This window comes from Vulpes lagopus, chromosome 2, assembly GCF_018345385.1.
Source record: "Vulpes lagopus strain Blue_001 chromosome 2, ASM1834538v1, whole genome shotgun sequence".
In the NCBI taxonomy this organism is placed as follows: Eukaryota; Metazoa; Chordata; class Mammalia; order Carnivora; family Canidae; genus Vulpes; species Vulpes lagopus.
The window spans coordinates 92,268,082-92,284,171 of NC_054825.1; the positions used below are offsets into that span (position 1 = coordinate 92,268,082).

The following is a 16,090-nucleotide window of genomic DNA, read 5'->3' on the forward strand; positions in this document are numbered from 1 at the left end:
TGAAGGTGCCATGAAACATTGTATTTTAAGTATTATTATAGCTTAATAATTTATCTCTTATATAAATGTAAATATTAATAGAAGTTCTAATAATTTATCTCCTCACAACAGTGGATCACTTTGCACCTTCCTTGGTGTACTATTCAGTCCATTGGAGAGACAATTAGTATAAGTAACCAAACTACTTCTGTTCTTTTAATGGTTGATATGTTTATATATATATATATATACACACACACATATATATAATACATAATTATACATATACATACAATACATTATATACATTATTTATTTATTTTTAAAGATTTTATTTTATTTATTCATGAGAGATCAGAAAGACATAGTCAGAGGGAGAAGCAGGCTCCCCACGGGGAGTCTCTTGTGGAACTCAATCCTAGGGGATCACGCCGTGAGCCAAAGGCAGATACTCAATTACTGAGCCACCCACATACCTCTATATCTTCCAATTTAAAATCTAAAATTATTCATTACGTCTGAATCTAAATCTAAAAATATTCAGTGTTTCTCTTCTCCTTTCACACTTGGAATTCTCATTGAACATCCACCTCATGTTTTGTTATGGTTTTCCAGTTTGACCTCTTTTTGCCCGTTTTTTCATTAATTTTGAAATGCCTGTTTCACAATCAATAGCTATTTAAATATACTAATACATGTTATCAGCTTTTTACTCGTTTTTCATCTCGTGCCTTCTCTCTGGATTTATTTCTCATCTTGCTAAAGTGCATCCTTTGGTGATTTTTAGTCTCTTTGTGTCTAGGAGAGTGCCAATGTTCTGCTCATGAATGGGAGTATAGCCTAATGTGAAATTCAAGGTTGACAGTTACTGTCAGCATCTTGCCTGCTGGCATCAGTGATTGCTAATGAGGAGTCTATGTTGGTCTCAGTGTTCTAACTCTCTCTTTCGTTTCCAAGACTTCCCATGAGTTATCTTCCAGATTCTTGTATTTTTGTTTCTTTTTTTCTATTTCTTTTTGATGTCATGCTTTCATTTATCTCTTTGATATGTACAGTTATTAAAAAATCTTTATAAGACTCTTCCATAACATCAAAATCATTGAGATTGAAATCATGTTTTATTGATTATTCTACTTACTTGGTTTTGAAATATTAGCAATCTTAAACAATTTGAAATTCTTTTGCACATTCAGATTGAGTGGAAGGTTTTGTTCTGGTTTTTTGCATTTTTGGTTGGCTTTGACTCTTTTTTTGCACCTCCTCTTTTCATAGTTCTGTGGTTTCGAGTTGCCTCCACCTTGCTCTGTGGTCTTCCATTCTAGAGTCAGGTCTATCAATGACATCCTGGGGCTCCTGCATGATTTTGAGTAGGATTTTGGTGATCTAGCATTGAGGGACCCATCAAGAAGCTGATTTTGTTCTTGGTTTTAAGGATTTATCCTCCCTATGCCCATCTAGGCTTTATAAAGTCATGGCTTCTAGAACTGGATCAACAGCCATTTTTTCTGCAACTTCTTTTCTTAATTCAGGGGGCCTCATTGAAGCAAAACCTGGCTCTCACCCTGCCTTTCTCCTGTGGAGCTCTTTGAAACCTGTCACCACATAGGTGCCATGGCTTTGCCCCCAGCCTCTCTTTTCCACCTTGAGCACGTCAACCTCAGCAGAAGCCTTTTTTCTGCTTTGAGCTTTTGGCTCCTTTCTGACTCATGGAAGTCGTTTGCTTTGTAAGCCTCGCTATGACTAACCTACTTAATATTTTATCTATCATTGCTGTATGTTTGGAACAGAAGGGTAGTGTGTAAGTGTAGACTCACCAAACCACCTTAATCAACAGTCCACACGTGTCAGATGACCGTGCCATAAAATGTCCGTGTCATACAATAATGAAGTTGTAGCTTCATTAAGGTCTAGACACCAAGAAAAGTTCCAAGTTCCATGACACTGGAAAGTGTCATGGCTTCATGTGAAGGTGTTATTTAAGTCTATGTAAATGGAAGGCTTTTTGTAAGGACTGCGTACAAGGGAAGAGAAACAAATATTAATAAGTAGTTCAGGAGGCACTTTACACTGGAAGAGAAATCTCAGAGGAGAATGGCTAGGAATAATGGATGACATAGGTATGTCAAGTAAGTATTGTCCTAAAGTCCAGATAATAGAACATTAGATAAATGTCTAATTTTTTTGCCCTGATTTTCCTGGAAATACTATCTGTTGCAATACTTCCTCTTGTAAACTTTTTAAAAATAGTTCAGGGATTTGGTTTAGTACTTAGGAGAGTTATTAATCCAAGCACTTTGCTCATTGTCCTATCAATATACAGTAGCTGTTCTTATAAAAGCAGTATCTGAAATCTTTTCAGAACAGATTTCCAGTAGAATCTATTCCCCAAGGTACTGAGAGCAAGCCTGACTACTTCCTAATTGGTAGTCAATATCTTAGCACTTCTTTATTTCTTCGGGTGAATCAGAAAGTGAGAAGATCAAGACAGTCTCATAGGCTGATCTGGGTGTCCCCGGGATCTGCCAGGTTAAGCAATATGATTATATGGACAATTCATTATCTTAATTTTTCCATTCTAAGGAGCAAAGTCTAACTTTGCCCAGAAGTATCCCAGTTGGTCCCCTGAAAGCCAAACTATATTTTTAGCCTCTGATTCTCGATTTGCTACACCTCTTGGAAAACCGTGTCTGCATCTTGTTCTCCGCAGTATCCATTTGGACTGCTGTTGGTCTACCTGGGCTTGGATCACACTAGACTACAGTCAGAAAAGGGAGAGCCTGATCGCCACCAGCAACCTTCTGTGGCCCCAGCACATGAAAGCATCTCATAGGAAAGTTAAGAAATAATATGAGATAAGCAGAACTGTTCTAGGAAGCCACAACATTGTCTTCTTTGAAATTGAGAGAGAGAGAGAGAGTAACTAATAGAGCTTTTTGAAGAAAGTGGTAATAAATGGCCAGGTTATCAGCAGGTGCTTGGTGACATTTGAAGGTGCTAGATGCCCATGCTATTGCTACGTTAGCAGATCAGGCCTGGAATCACAAATGTCTTGCAACCAACCTCAGGCCAACTACCCTTTTAAAACCCCCATGGTGACAGGTTGTTGCCTTCTTTCTGTAGGTAGGATAGCATGGAGGTTATTTTGAATGCAGGTTCTCGCCTCAAACATATTAGTCTGATCCAAAGAGAGCTACGGAGTATACATATGAAAAGGCTAATAAAAAAAAGGAATTAAGCTTACCTTTGAAACATACTCTAGAATTTTAGATTTATTGATGCTCCTACTGGACCACACGGCATCTCTGGGACAATTAGAAAGGGCCTGGTAAACATTTTATATGCAGGCATTCCCAACTAGGGCATGTTAACTATAAGTCTGAATTAAATCAAGTGAAGGAGTAGATTCTCGCAGAGCTTGAGGAAAATGTACCACTCGCGCTTTTCCATTGTTACAGTGCCATCTTGTGATGCCAGATAGGAGCAGAAGACGGGCAGTGGTGGGCTGGTGGAGAATGCAGAGGGATCCAGAGCAGATGTGTCCATGGCAATTTATGCTGTTTGTAAACAGCCTCATTCCTAATAGCCACTCAGTTTTAGTTTCACAATACCTAGACATCTTTCTTTGTTGTTCATCCCTTGTTTATCTCTTACATCTTCCAAAGCAGCTGGAGAGGTCTGGGTAGGGGCCTCATCAGGTGAGGAAGGGAGCTAGAGCATTCCTAATAAGGTAAGGGAGCCTGTGGCAAAACAGTATAAGGGATTATTTTCTACTCTTTTAAATTGCCAAGAGGTACTGGAGGATCATAGTCCCTCATCTGAAACTGTTGGTGTCAGGTGTGTTTCAGAATTTAGAATTTTTGCATTTTAGGAAGGTAAAATAATGCATACACAAAATACTACATATCATCCCCAGCAGGGTCCAAACAGATTCTCATAGTAATGACATTAAAACTCTTGTTTTAAAACATGTGATTTACTCAAAATGAGATAACCAAAGATCTTAAATAGCTTCCCATCACTTCAAGTCATGTTGTGGCACCATGGTATTTTGGAGCACAACTTTAAAAAAAGAAAGAACATTAAGCTTTTCTGGATTTTGAAATTGTGTATGAGAGATTACGATTATTATATAAATCACATCATGAGTTAAGCAGTATTTAATGGTTTGTCTTTGGAACCTAACCGCTGTTTATGGGAACAAGTGTTTTTCAAATGACCAACAAAACAAATATTTGGCATATAATTCATTTATAATTTGGCGACTAATAGTATTAGTGAAAATAATCATGAGTCTCATTTTGAACCGCATACAGAGCTAACATATTCATATTAGTCAATATGCACTGTCAGGACATGATACTTCTTAGCTACTCCTTACCAGAATCTCAGACTTCATAAAATAGTTTCTCTTCCTTTTGTCATTCATATTTCCCTGTTAACTCCTAGTTAGCTTGCCCTAGATTTCTCCTGATGACACTCAGTCTGGGTGCTTGGCAGCCTTAATCAGGGCAAGTAGATGAGGTATGGAAGCCACAGTGATTTCAGTCTTATGGGATCCAGGCATTTAAAAACTATGTGAAGAATACTTTTTTTGAAATTAATAGAGTGATATATCTTTAAAATTGTGGCAGATTTGAAATAATGTGGAAAATGTCTCAGTGCAAAATCACTGAGAGATTCAACTTTTCTTCGAAGCAAATATTTTTGTGCTAGTACTGATATCATAAATGGAGTATTTTGTGTAAACAATGAAGGAACCTCAAATCTGTAGGAAAAACGAAAGTTATGTTAAAAACAAATACTTCGAAGCTGTTGAAATGGAAGATAAGATTATAAATAAATTGCAAGTGGTTTGTCACCAGGAATTCCAATGACATACAGAAGTGCTAAATAAATAAATGAATTGCTCTTCCAATTGAGCAACCCTGAGGGTATGATAATACCACAACTTTTTTTTTTAAATCTTGTCAAATAGAAAGGCTCTAGAGCCTTACTGTACTGTGCATTCATTGTATCATAGTTAAATAAGGGTATTGTAATTTTTTTTTTACTATATCTGAGAAAATGCAGAAAACAGAGTTGTGCTGTCCCCAGAATCTAATGTCACAACAGCCACAGATAGGCTATGGCACATAATTTCTTCGGCACTCTGCCCATCCTTAGGCCTTGATATCGTAAGTAGTTTTAGGTGACTTTGCATCTTGCACGGCCAGATTTAAGAAAAGAAATGTACTCTCCTGTGTTAGTAAATGTATTTTTCTTGATCCTCAGCTTTCTGTTACTTGGGTGGCTACAGACTGTGACAGACGGTAGAGTCTCCTGATATCTTTTGACAATTATTTCTAGTGTGATTGGTGATGGTTAGTGAAATTCCTCTGAATTTCTCTGTTAGGATAGGTGGGCAGAATTTTGACCAGAAATAGGGACACTCATCATGATGAAAACACAACCAAAATGGGATGACAATACTCAGCTTCTTAGCATGTATTTAGTGCAGAAATATGAAAGATAGCCTTTACTTTAAAATGGTTTTTCTGCTATTCCTTGCTCACCCCCAGTGACAGTGACAACCACCACCACAAACTTTAAAATTGTAAATTGAAAAGTTGCCCAGTCATTCAGTGATGTCAGTGATAAAAGCTGAACTACATTTAGATCAACCCCCAAGAAAGGCTCATTTATTATAGTTTTAAAGATTCCTTTTCACCTTTTAATTATCTGTGCCTTTTACTGCTCACATTTGCTCTGGCATCTTTTGGAAAAGCACTGTGTTCTGCATAGCATGTGCACTTCTTTTCGGAAATGTGCAGTATACTCAACATTGCAGTGATTTTTTTTTCTCTCCTTTGCTTGGAACAGAGGTGAAAACCCCAGTGGATTCGAGTATCCACTTGATAGGCTCAGTGTCTCTTAATCAGCCTGTAATGGAGCTAATGGCTGTTTGTCATCCTTGGAGATATAAATTTCCTGGCGGTGTCTCCTGCAGACAGTGCATGAAGTATGCTCTGTGTGCCAGCAAGGACTGATAATCTGCAGAAGGGCAGGGTGCTTCGTTAGCCAGGAGAGGAGCTGGGGCTCCCCGGCTGCCAGGCTACAGAACTCGCCTCGCCACTCCTGAGACATGGACAATGCCGGTAGGTAAAGCAAGCGTGGATTCTTCCCAGCCCCTAGGCTCGTTTGCAGCCTGCATCCTTTGCTGCAGGAGGTTTGCTGATGTGTTGGTCTCGTTCTGCACTTAAACGTTCAAGACCGGGAGACATGGAATGTGCTACCCCTGCTGCATTGTCCACAAGGCGGTCAGTGTTTGCTTTGAAGTTCGGCAATTGGGAATGCAGCTCGCAATTCCACGTCCACCTTTTCTGAGACTGCATGGTTATTTTCTTTAGGCTGCAGGAACGGTGCTGTTGGATCCTTTTGTGCTCAGAACAGGGGGTGAAAAAATGCCTACAGTTAATGAAAAAACTATTACAAAGGGGTGGCAAAAGGTAGATAGAGTTAATAACTTAAACATAATTTCTTTTTTCAGCGATACCGTGTGCCCAGGGTAACAGGAGACGAGTTCTCGGGTCTTAGGTTTCGTCTGCACATTAGGATGAAATGTAGAAAATGTCTCAATATCCTCAGAGATTTTAATTTCAGAGTATGGACATTAGTGGCCAATCATGCATGTACCTTTTAAAGACGTATTTGTTTGTAAGATCTTGCCAGCTAGACAGATGTAACTATTGAAATATTCTAGTGCCAATTAAATCATTAGCATACGATTATTTCTCAAGTAGAACTTTTTGTTTTCTTTGCTGTATTGAACTTTTGAAAAGGTATACGCTCCTCATGTCAGTGTCATTGACACTAAGTGCAGAATTCTCCCAAATGTGTTCTGGGTTCTCTGTCTCCTGAAACTCATTAGCTCAGTTTCTCAGCCTCTGTCAGTCTTACAGCAATGCCCTACAGCGTCTTGAGACACGGGCAGCTCTGCTGATGGGGTGCATTGGTTTTTTTTATTTTTATTTTTATTTTTTTTTGAGGGGGTGCATCGTTTAAAACACGTCCTACGCAGTCAGACTACCCGTTTTTAGTAAAACATACTTGTTTATGGCATCTGGCTATTTCAGTCCTTGGTGCAGGTAGCATAGGTAAGCAGAAATCTTGAAGGCAGGGTGTTTTGAGCTCTTTTATGAAATAGTTCACCAGGAACAAACCTCTGTGACTAACATAATTTTGTATTTGACATTGAAGGCAGTGAAATGAATTGGAACAATGAAATATTAGGGATGAGAATTTCAGGGTTGTGGAAGAACCAAAACAAGTGCTGGGCGAGTGTGTTTGTGTGTGTGTGTGTGTGTGTGTGTGTGTGTGTGTGTGTGCGCGCGCGCGCCTGCGTGTAGTAGCAATAGTAGTAGTAGGAAAGAGGCTGGATTGATGTATGTGTATATGATGTATATGTGCATAGGTAGGTGTGATATTCCATGACAAGGCACAATTTCAGGAGCCACCAAAAACTTCTCTAATTATAGAGGTAGAGTGAGTAAAAAATAAATAAACTAGAATCCCTGATTTAGCCTCATTTAAAACTTCTTCCACCCACAATTAATTATACTGATGTCCTGGAAGAATTATCACTTTAATTCAAGTAAATGCCTTTCTTAACTGACTCATATATTTATTTAAAGGCCATTTAAGAAAAGGAAAGAAACTGCTAAAGCAGCCTCTTTATAGGTATAAAAAGTGCTGAGGGTCATGATTTACTTTTTGGCCAACTATAGCTTAGGGAAATACGTGTTTTCTCTATTTGTACTTATATTTATTTATGCTTTTTAAATGCCATTAATAAAATACCTCTGCCTCTGACACACTTAAGAATATTTATGCACTTTGTCAAGTGGCTTTTAAAGCAGCAATTTCTACATCATTTCAAATTTTTGGTGAAAACTCCAGTATAGGTATGTCTACCTTTGAGTGGAATAACAGGCTTTTAAATGGCATTGTTTGAATATTTCAGAGATAACATCTTTCTTATAATGGCCAGTTGACTGTCAGTGATCACTTTTCATGGTAATTTGTTGATGACATAAATAGCCCCTCTTACAGCAGGGAAATGTAAACATCCATCACATACATACACTTCAATAAATTGTATTGACTATAGGAAGGCATTTAAGATAGTACTGGTAAGTGGCCACCCCCCACCCCCCCAAAAAAAGAAAACAAAATCCCTGGAAATGCTTTTAGCATGATACCAAGACACCCAGTTAACTTGGAGCATTGCAGTTTCTCCCATTTAATTTAAACAAGATAATGATGTTGAATACCTGCCTAAATTGTTCCAGCCAGAAATGGGCTCAGGCCTTGTATTTCAGAGGCTAGCAGTTTAGAGCTGGGCATAGTTCTAACCATTAAACCATCAGGATCAAGGCTTCCTTCCAGCAGGGCTTTCTGTGTCAGGCTTTGGATAATTGTCAAGCAGAAACACAACTATGAGTACACACACATAGAGACACACACTCACAAGCTAAGTGCCTCCAATGTATTCACATCACACAGAACACTGCATTGGAGATATTTGTGTGTTTCCTGTTGTTAATACATAAGGAAGAGTTGCTGCCTGGGACTCTGGCTCTGTATGTGTATCTGTGCACATTTCAGCAAACATGCCATTGTGAGTCTGTCCACCCTGTCCTTAGCAGCAAAGAGCTGTCTTTGGCATTCCTACTATCTCTGAGAAGGAGACATCCCTTCCCCATAATTGCTGGCTTATGTATTCCTTTAAAAGCTTTTCCTGGAATAACAATAAAATATTTATCAAATAGTGCATGTGGAATATGTCAGGGCAGTTTTAGCAATATCTAACCTTTTCTTCTTCTTCTTTTTTTATATGACTGTTTCTTCTTATAAATTCTGTGATGGTTCACATGATGGTCTTTTACAAAAACAAGTCTGTGATTACAAGTTATTCTATCCCTGCTTTCGAGACCCCTCACTGCTCCTCACCCTACCCCTCCTCAAGTGGTTCTCATGCGTGAGTCATGAAAGAGATGTTACAGCAAAGTTGATTAGTAGTGTGTGATTGATGTCTGAAAAACAATGTTTTTGAAATGTTATTCCGTATTGTACAGGGGGCAGAGTATTATAAAGAGTATTATAAAGAATTTCCCCAGCATTGGTGGGGAAAATTTTTCATTGGTTGGGATCAGGATATTTCCATCGCTGTGTACAGGTTATAAGAGGCACACTCGTTTGGAAAGGAGCTGACAAATGTGAGTCACTGTGCCCTCACCTTACATTCTAGCCTCGTGGCTTTACAGGCTTTCGACCCTTGATGTACAATAGTTGAATTTGAGAAATTCACAGTCTTCTAGCTCCTTGTAAAAAAGACTGGAGAGTTATTTGGGAATCAGATTGAGGGAAAGTTTATAAGAGAATGATCAAGAGCACCTGATAATCTGAGATGAACACCGGCTCTGCCACCTGCCATCCCAGTGACCATGAGCAAGTTATCTAAAACCTGGGTTTATTTTTTCATTTGTGAGCGCCAACAATAATTGTATCCATCTTATAGGATTGTTATGAAGAGAAAATAAGACACTACATGTAAAATTTGGTACAATATGGTACTTCTCAATGCATGTTGGCTGTTTAAAGAACCATCCAAAAATTGAAGCAGGGTTGCTTTATGAATAAATATACACTCTAGCAGGATGGCCCTGGCAGCGTGATGTTGGTGTAGAAAGTAAGCACTTAGAATCAGATGCTAGTCAGGTGGCTGTACCAACAGCGTAATTGGAAATCGAGGTGGGTGGTGAAATGTGAACACGATTGAGTGGTGCATTGCATCAGTTGAAGCATGATGAGTGGATGAGAAGGAAGGGGAAAAGAGACCAATCAAAGCCGACTTTCGAGGTTTCTAGTGAGAATCTAAGATAATAATAATATTTCTATACTATGGAATACCAGGGGAGTTTTAAAGGGAAGACAACAATGAGTTCTGTTTTAAGACTTGTTGAATTTGAAATACTTCTGTGTTACCCGCTAGCCTTAATAGCCATTCAGTGATAACTTATACAAACACACACACACACACACACACACACATCACAGAGGCACACATGCACACACAAAATTCCTTACTAACCATGGATTCGGGATGATGCAGGGTTGTTTTTTACCCCCAATTTAAAATCTTTCCTACTTTAATCTGCTTTGTTTAGTTCATCCCAGTAGACCCAACAGCAGTTACTGCTTCCTTGAGCCCTGCCTGCCAGACGGATCCTATAGGTGATGTAGAGAAAAGAGACTTTCAAATGCTTCTTGACAGTCCTTTTAACACAAAGATAAGACCAGGTCCAGAGAAACATGCCCCTAAGCACTGAAATAATATTGGTAAAGAATAAGCTGTTATGTAAGAAAATGTAAGCACAAACACATTTTATTTCAAACTGGTTCAAAAAACTTTCCTAGGAGAATCTACCTTGGCAGCTCAGGCTGTCATCGCCAAGTTCCCAAACAACTACAGATGGTGATTCAGGAGAAGGGTTACCTAATGGAGCTGACTTTCCTATGTGAATTAATTTGTTTTGGAAATGAATGCTTTCTAGGACATTTGACTATGTTTAAAAACTATATTTGGTGCAATTTAAATTTTTTTTCTCTAATTCCCTACTTTCATGGTATCTTGGTTTTAGTAGCTATAATTTTGTAAACTGTGACACATTTTAGAAATATAATAATGTTATATACACACATACACACATATGCATACATTTGCATGCATGTAATGAATTTTATATATGTACTTGTTTGTGCATTTTTCAGTTGGGGATTAAAAGCTTCAATGTAGGGGAATATAATGTTGCTAGCTCTTCTGAAAAACTTAATAAGAATCTAGAGAAGATTTTCCTTTTATTTTTTTATTTTTTTAAGATTTTCCTTTTAATTAAAAAAAGGAATTGATTCCTATTTTCTGAAATGCCTCTTACGTCATAAAAATGTCTATTATTGAGGATTTTATTTGCCATAAAACAAGTAATAACAGTACTTTTCTTTGCGTTTATTGTGACACCCATTGTGCTGTTGTAGCATTTTATAGTTCATCAAATAACTATTTCTAAGAGCATCCTAGATTCATATAAAGATATTTTTCTCAGGGAGGGATTAAAGTTTAATAAAGAATCTGCTTTTCAGAATATCTATTTTCTTTTTTTTTTTTTTTTAGAATATCTATTTTCAAAGTGCCATAATTATTACAGAAATCACTGTCTTTAAGACAAAAATGTCCAAGGAAATGTAGTACATAAAAGTGTACATAAAAGTACTTGCAAAGTGGCACTAAATTTTCTTAGTTTTTTTGTTTTGTTTTGTTTTGTTTTGTTTTGTTTTTCAGTGTAGTTGATAAAAATACAACATTAGTTTCAGGTGTACAACGTAGTGATTTCCCAAGTTTATGCACTATGCTATGTTCACCAGAGCGTAGCCTCCATCTGTCAACATACAACACTATTACAATATTGTCGATGTAGTCCCTGTGCTTTACCTTTTATTCCCATGATTTCTTCATTCCTTAACTGGAAGCCTGCATCTCCGATTCCCCTCCACGCATTTGCCCATTCCCCAATCCCCTCCCCTCTGCAACCATTTGTTTATAGGTCTGATTCTGAGTTATTAGTCTAATTTTGGAGGGAGACTTTAACCACCTGAGAATAAACCAACAGTTCTGGCTTGAGAACGTGGAGAAGGAGGACAAAGTCATTGTTTCTAAAACAAAGTTTTAGGTTTTGGGGTTTTTACCCCCAATCATTAGAATTAGTTCTGAGTGGTTTTCTTTTTTGTTGTTCATTTTTTTGCAACCACTCATCTTTCCAAAGGCAAAATGAATTTTTCTATCTTCATAAGACAAAATAGGAATTATTGGTCCGATGGCTTACTCAGGTCAAGAAGAAACAGTGGAAGAGATATGGAGAGTCAGCAAAAAAAGTATTCAGTAGCAGAGAAGGGAATAAGTAACAATGGTTTCTAAATTATATGTCACTGCACATGAATGCCATAAGACATTGGTTAAATTTCACTTCCTTTTCACAAACACACAGAGGATTCAGTGTTCAGGCAATTTTGGGAATTGCTGAGTTTGACTGTTAGACAGGTTTCTTCTTAACATGCTAATAGAATTAGCACATAATTCCTTGCCTATGCTAATATTTGTTGTGAATTCCCAAGATGGATTATAGAACGCAACATTTCTCGGTCATTTTAGCTGCAGGGTCTCTGGGGGATGCCCAGTAACAAGGTGTAGAACTCAGATTTGGGAATCATTGTTGCAATCCCTTCGTTTTCATTTTTGCTTTTCATTTTCATCATATTCTTCCTCTCTTGAATTCTTCTGCATTTCCTGTTTCCTCATATAGAAGCCATTTTGGGAAAACCAGCAAACCATTCACTTGTATAAATATCAGAGCTTGCTTATTTTGAAATTAAATATCTGTGTCATCTATGTCCAGGATTTCTCCTTCCTTGTTTCTAAGCTTTGGGGCATTTCATTGCTCATTAGCATCACCATCAGCTGCAGTAAAGGAGAGGCAGCTAGACTTAGCTTTGGAAATGAATGGAATTCAATTGCATCTATGAAATTAGGAGTAATGTGCAGATTTTATTGATCCAAACTAATATTTCATATGAATTGTTAAAAATAGGTGCTAGATTTTATATCTAAAAAGTTAACTTTGAAGTCCTACTTTAGAAGTCAGGCACACAAAAGCAAGTCATATTTAACTGAATATTAAAGGTCTTGGAGGGAAGAATGCTTACCTTTTTGAATCCCTATTATGTTCCAGGCATCAACTTAAGTATTTTACACATGTTATATCATTAATACTCGCAATCATTCTTTTTTTATATACTTGTAATCATTCGCTAAGTAAAGATAATTTTCCCTAAATCAAACATGGGGAAACTAAATATAAACTCACTCAACAGACATGTGGATGGGGACACCTGGGTGGCTCGGTCAGTTAAGCATCTGCCTTTGGCTCAGGTCATGATCCCAGGGTCCTGGGATCCAATTCTGCATTAGGCTGTCTGCTCAGCATGGAGTCTGCTTCTCCCTCTACCACTCCCCCCTGCTTGTGATCTCTCTCTCTCTCTCTCTGTCTTGTGCTCTCTCTCAAATAAATAAATAAAATCTTATAAATTAATAAATAATTTATAGACTCAAATTCAGATCTTTTGAGTTAGTAGAATTCAACCCAGCATTTTTTGTGTTGTCATATTGCTTAGAGAGTAGAGATTCCTCATCTTTGTGTCTTCCATAGCATTGAGTCCAGTGCCCAGGATGTAGTAAGCATGTAAGAAATGTTTTAAAATTAAATATGTCATTTCATTAATTCAGGGCAATTTTTTTCAAAAGGAAATTCATTTTTATTTTTCTTTTTTCCCCCACCTCCCCAGGAAATTCATTTTTAAATATCAGTGTCAAACATGGTATTATCACATATCTGAATAGTTTATTAGATAGAGATCAGTACACAGGTAAGAAAAAATGTAGTTTTGAAATGTCCTCTCACAGACGTTCATACATTTTATATAACAGAATATTTTTTGATAGAGTCTGCCTACGAGATTTGTTACTGCAATAAAAAGTTATTTAAAAATTTCATTTGAAGGGGGTTGGTGCTTAGGTGGCACAGTCAGTTAAACCTCCAGCTCTTGGTTCAGCTTATATCTGATCTCAGGGTCCTAGGATCCAGCCCTGCCTTGGGCACCACACTCAGAGCAGAGTCTGCTTAATTTTCTCTCTCCCTCTGCACCTTATTCCCCTGCATGCTCTCTCTCTCTCTAAAATAAAAATAAATCTTTAAAAAATTCATTCGACAGATATTTTAATGTTAGAATCATTAACAGAAATTATGAAAAGAGGCATAGAAGAATTTTGAAGTGATAGTTAAATATTTAGACAAATTTTTCTGGGATATGGAAGAAATTTATTCTTTCTCTGATTTTCTTTCAGAGAGATCATGGTTAGAGGGAAGATCACAGAGCAGTGGGGATTTTTTCACCACACCTGTGCATGGCTAGATCCTTCCCCAGTAATGCTAACATTACCTCTTTTCAGACTCTCTGTGACTCTGAGCCATGACAAGATTGGAAAACATGCTATGAAATAATATTCTCATTTATTCAAATTTTGATACATATGTCAAGAGAAGCCATGGTTTCAAAGATAGGTTAATAGGCTTTCCTACTGTCTGGCATAAAATATATGCAGACATTTTCCATAAGTAGCTCTGAATAATTCTTTTACAGAAGATGGATCCCTAACACCCAACTATTTATCCCCCCAAATTACACTTTGAATTTCCTTACATAAATCAATTGTTTACAAATATTTAATCTTCTAATCATGTATAGTGGCTAAAATTATGCTCCATTGCTTTTTGGGTTTCATAAACATGATTTCCTTTCTTAGACCTGAATCATTCAGTCCTAATGCAGTTTTTTACACCTTAACAGATGTGAAATTCAAATTCTGACTTTCATTAGTAACAGCTATTAATAACTGTACATGACTTGCTCACCCTTATCTTCAGCTATATCCCACGTGTCTTCTACTTCCCTGGATCCAGTCCTTTGTGTGTTCCGGACAGACAGACACACAGACAGAACATGTTCTCCTTCCTTCTCTTTGTACTTGCAGTTCTTCCCACCCAGAACACCCTCCCCTCCTTGCCATTCATTCTTTTATCCATATATCAGATGTTTCTTTATCACTAACTCAGCTATATCCCACGTGTCTTCTACTTCCCTGGATCCAGTCCTTTGTGTGTTCCGGACAGACAGACACACAGACAGAACATGTTCTCCTTCCTTCTCTTTGTACTTGCAGTTCTTCCCACCCAGAACACCCTCCCCTCCTTGCCATTCATTCTTTTATCCATATATCAGATGTTTCTTTATCACTAACTCAGCTATATCCCACGTGTCTTCTACTTCCCTACCACGTGTCTTCTACTTCCCTGGATCCAGTCCTTTGTGTGTTCCAGACAGACAGACACACAGACAGAACATGTTCTCCTTCCTTCTCTTTGTACTTGCAGTTCTTCCCACCCAGAACACCCTCCCCTCCTTGCCATTCATTCTTTTATCCATATATCAGATGTTTCTTTATCACTAACTCTGTGCCAGGCACTGTGTTGGTGAGCATAGATACCAAGAAAGGAGTCAGAGCTTGTCATTATAGAAGTTCCTTCTAGCAGAGAGAGCAAAAGTTAATACTGAATAGATAAAATACTTGGGTTGTGATTAGTGCTGTTAAGCTCATAAACCAACATGTTGACAGAGAATGAGGTTGGGGTGGAGGGCTGCTCTAGACTGGCTGGTCAAGGACAGCCTCCCTGAGAAGGTGACATGCAGCCTAAGACCTGGGGTATATAAAGAGGAATCAATTCCTTGAGAGCCAGGGAAAAAGTATCCCAAGCAGAGTGACCAGCAGATGCAGAAGCCCCAATGCAGGAAAGGGATTGGGAGCATTGAGGAACAAAAGGAAGACTGTCCTGCTAGGGAGTGGTAATGAGAAAGAGCACAGGCTTATCATGGAAAGTCTGAGATCTGGCATAGTTCTGTGAGCTCTCAGGGGCACCTGAAGGGTTTTAGGCAGAAGCATGACCTGGTGGGACTGATGATTTCAAGGAATAAACATGGGAAGAACAGAGAGGAGAGAGCCAAGATGGAAGCTCCCAAGAATGAAATGCTCTTAGAAGGTGCTTGTTTAGGGTAGTGGCAGTGGGGATGGGAAGAGGGAACTTAAGAAAATTTCAGCCCCGTTTCAAGGCCCAGCACACACCCCATTCTCATGACATCTTCCTGACTGGTCTTGGAGACCTGTCTTTTCTCAGGGCACTAAAAGAACTCACCACACAGTTTTGTACTTCATGGTAGTCTGAGATATTCTCTGAGACTTTTTCCCCCAACCAGATTGTAGGTGTCTTGAGGCCAGTTGGCATATCAGAGCCATCTGTTGTGTCCTCCAAAGATTTTGAGTGGTTCTTCTCAATTGGCTACCCTTTAGAATTACCTGGAGCTTTTAAAATATAGCAGTCTCTAGGCCTCACCGTGGACAAATTAGATC

The 16,090-nt window shown here is 38.2% G+C and overlaps 1 long non-coding RNA gene across 1 annotated transcript in view; it reads right to left on the bottom strand.

Moving 5' to 3' along the window:
* Positions 1–475: 475 nt before the first annotated feature.
* Positions 476–16,090, bottom strand: part of LOC121480235 — a 71,664-nt gene continuing 56,049 nt past the window's right edge. Inside the window, exon 3 of the long non-coding RNA XR_005984918.1 lies at positions 476–6,423. This is a non-coding gene — a long non-coding RNA (uncharacterized LOC121480235). The remainder of the gene's footprint in view (positions 6,424–16,090) is intronic.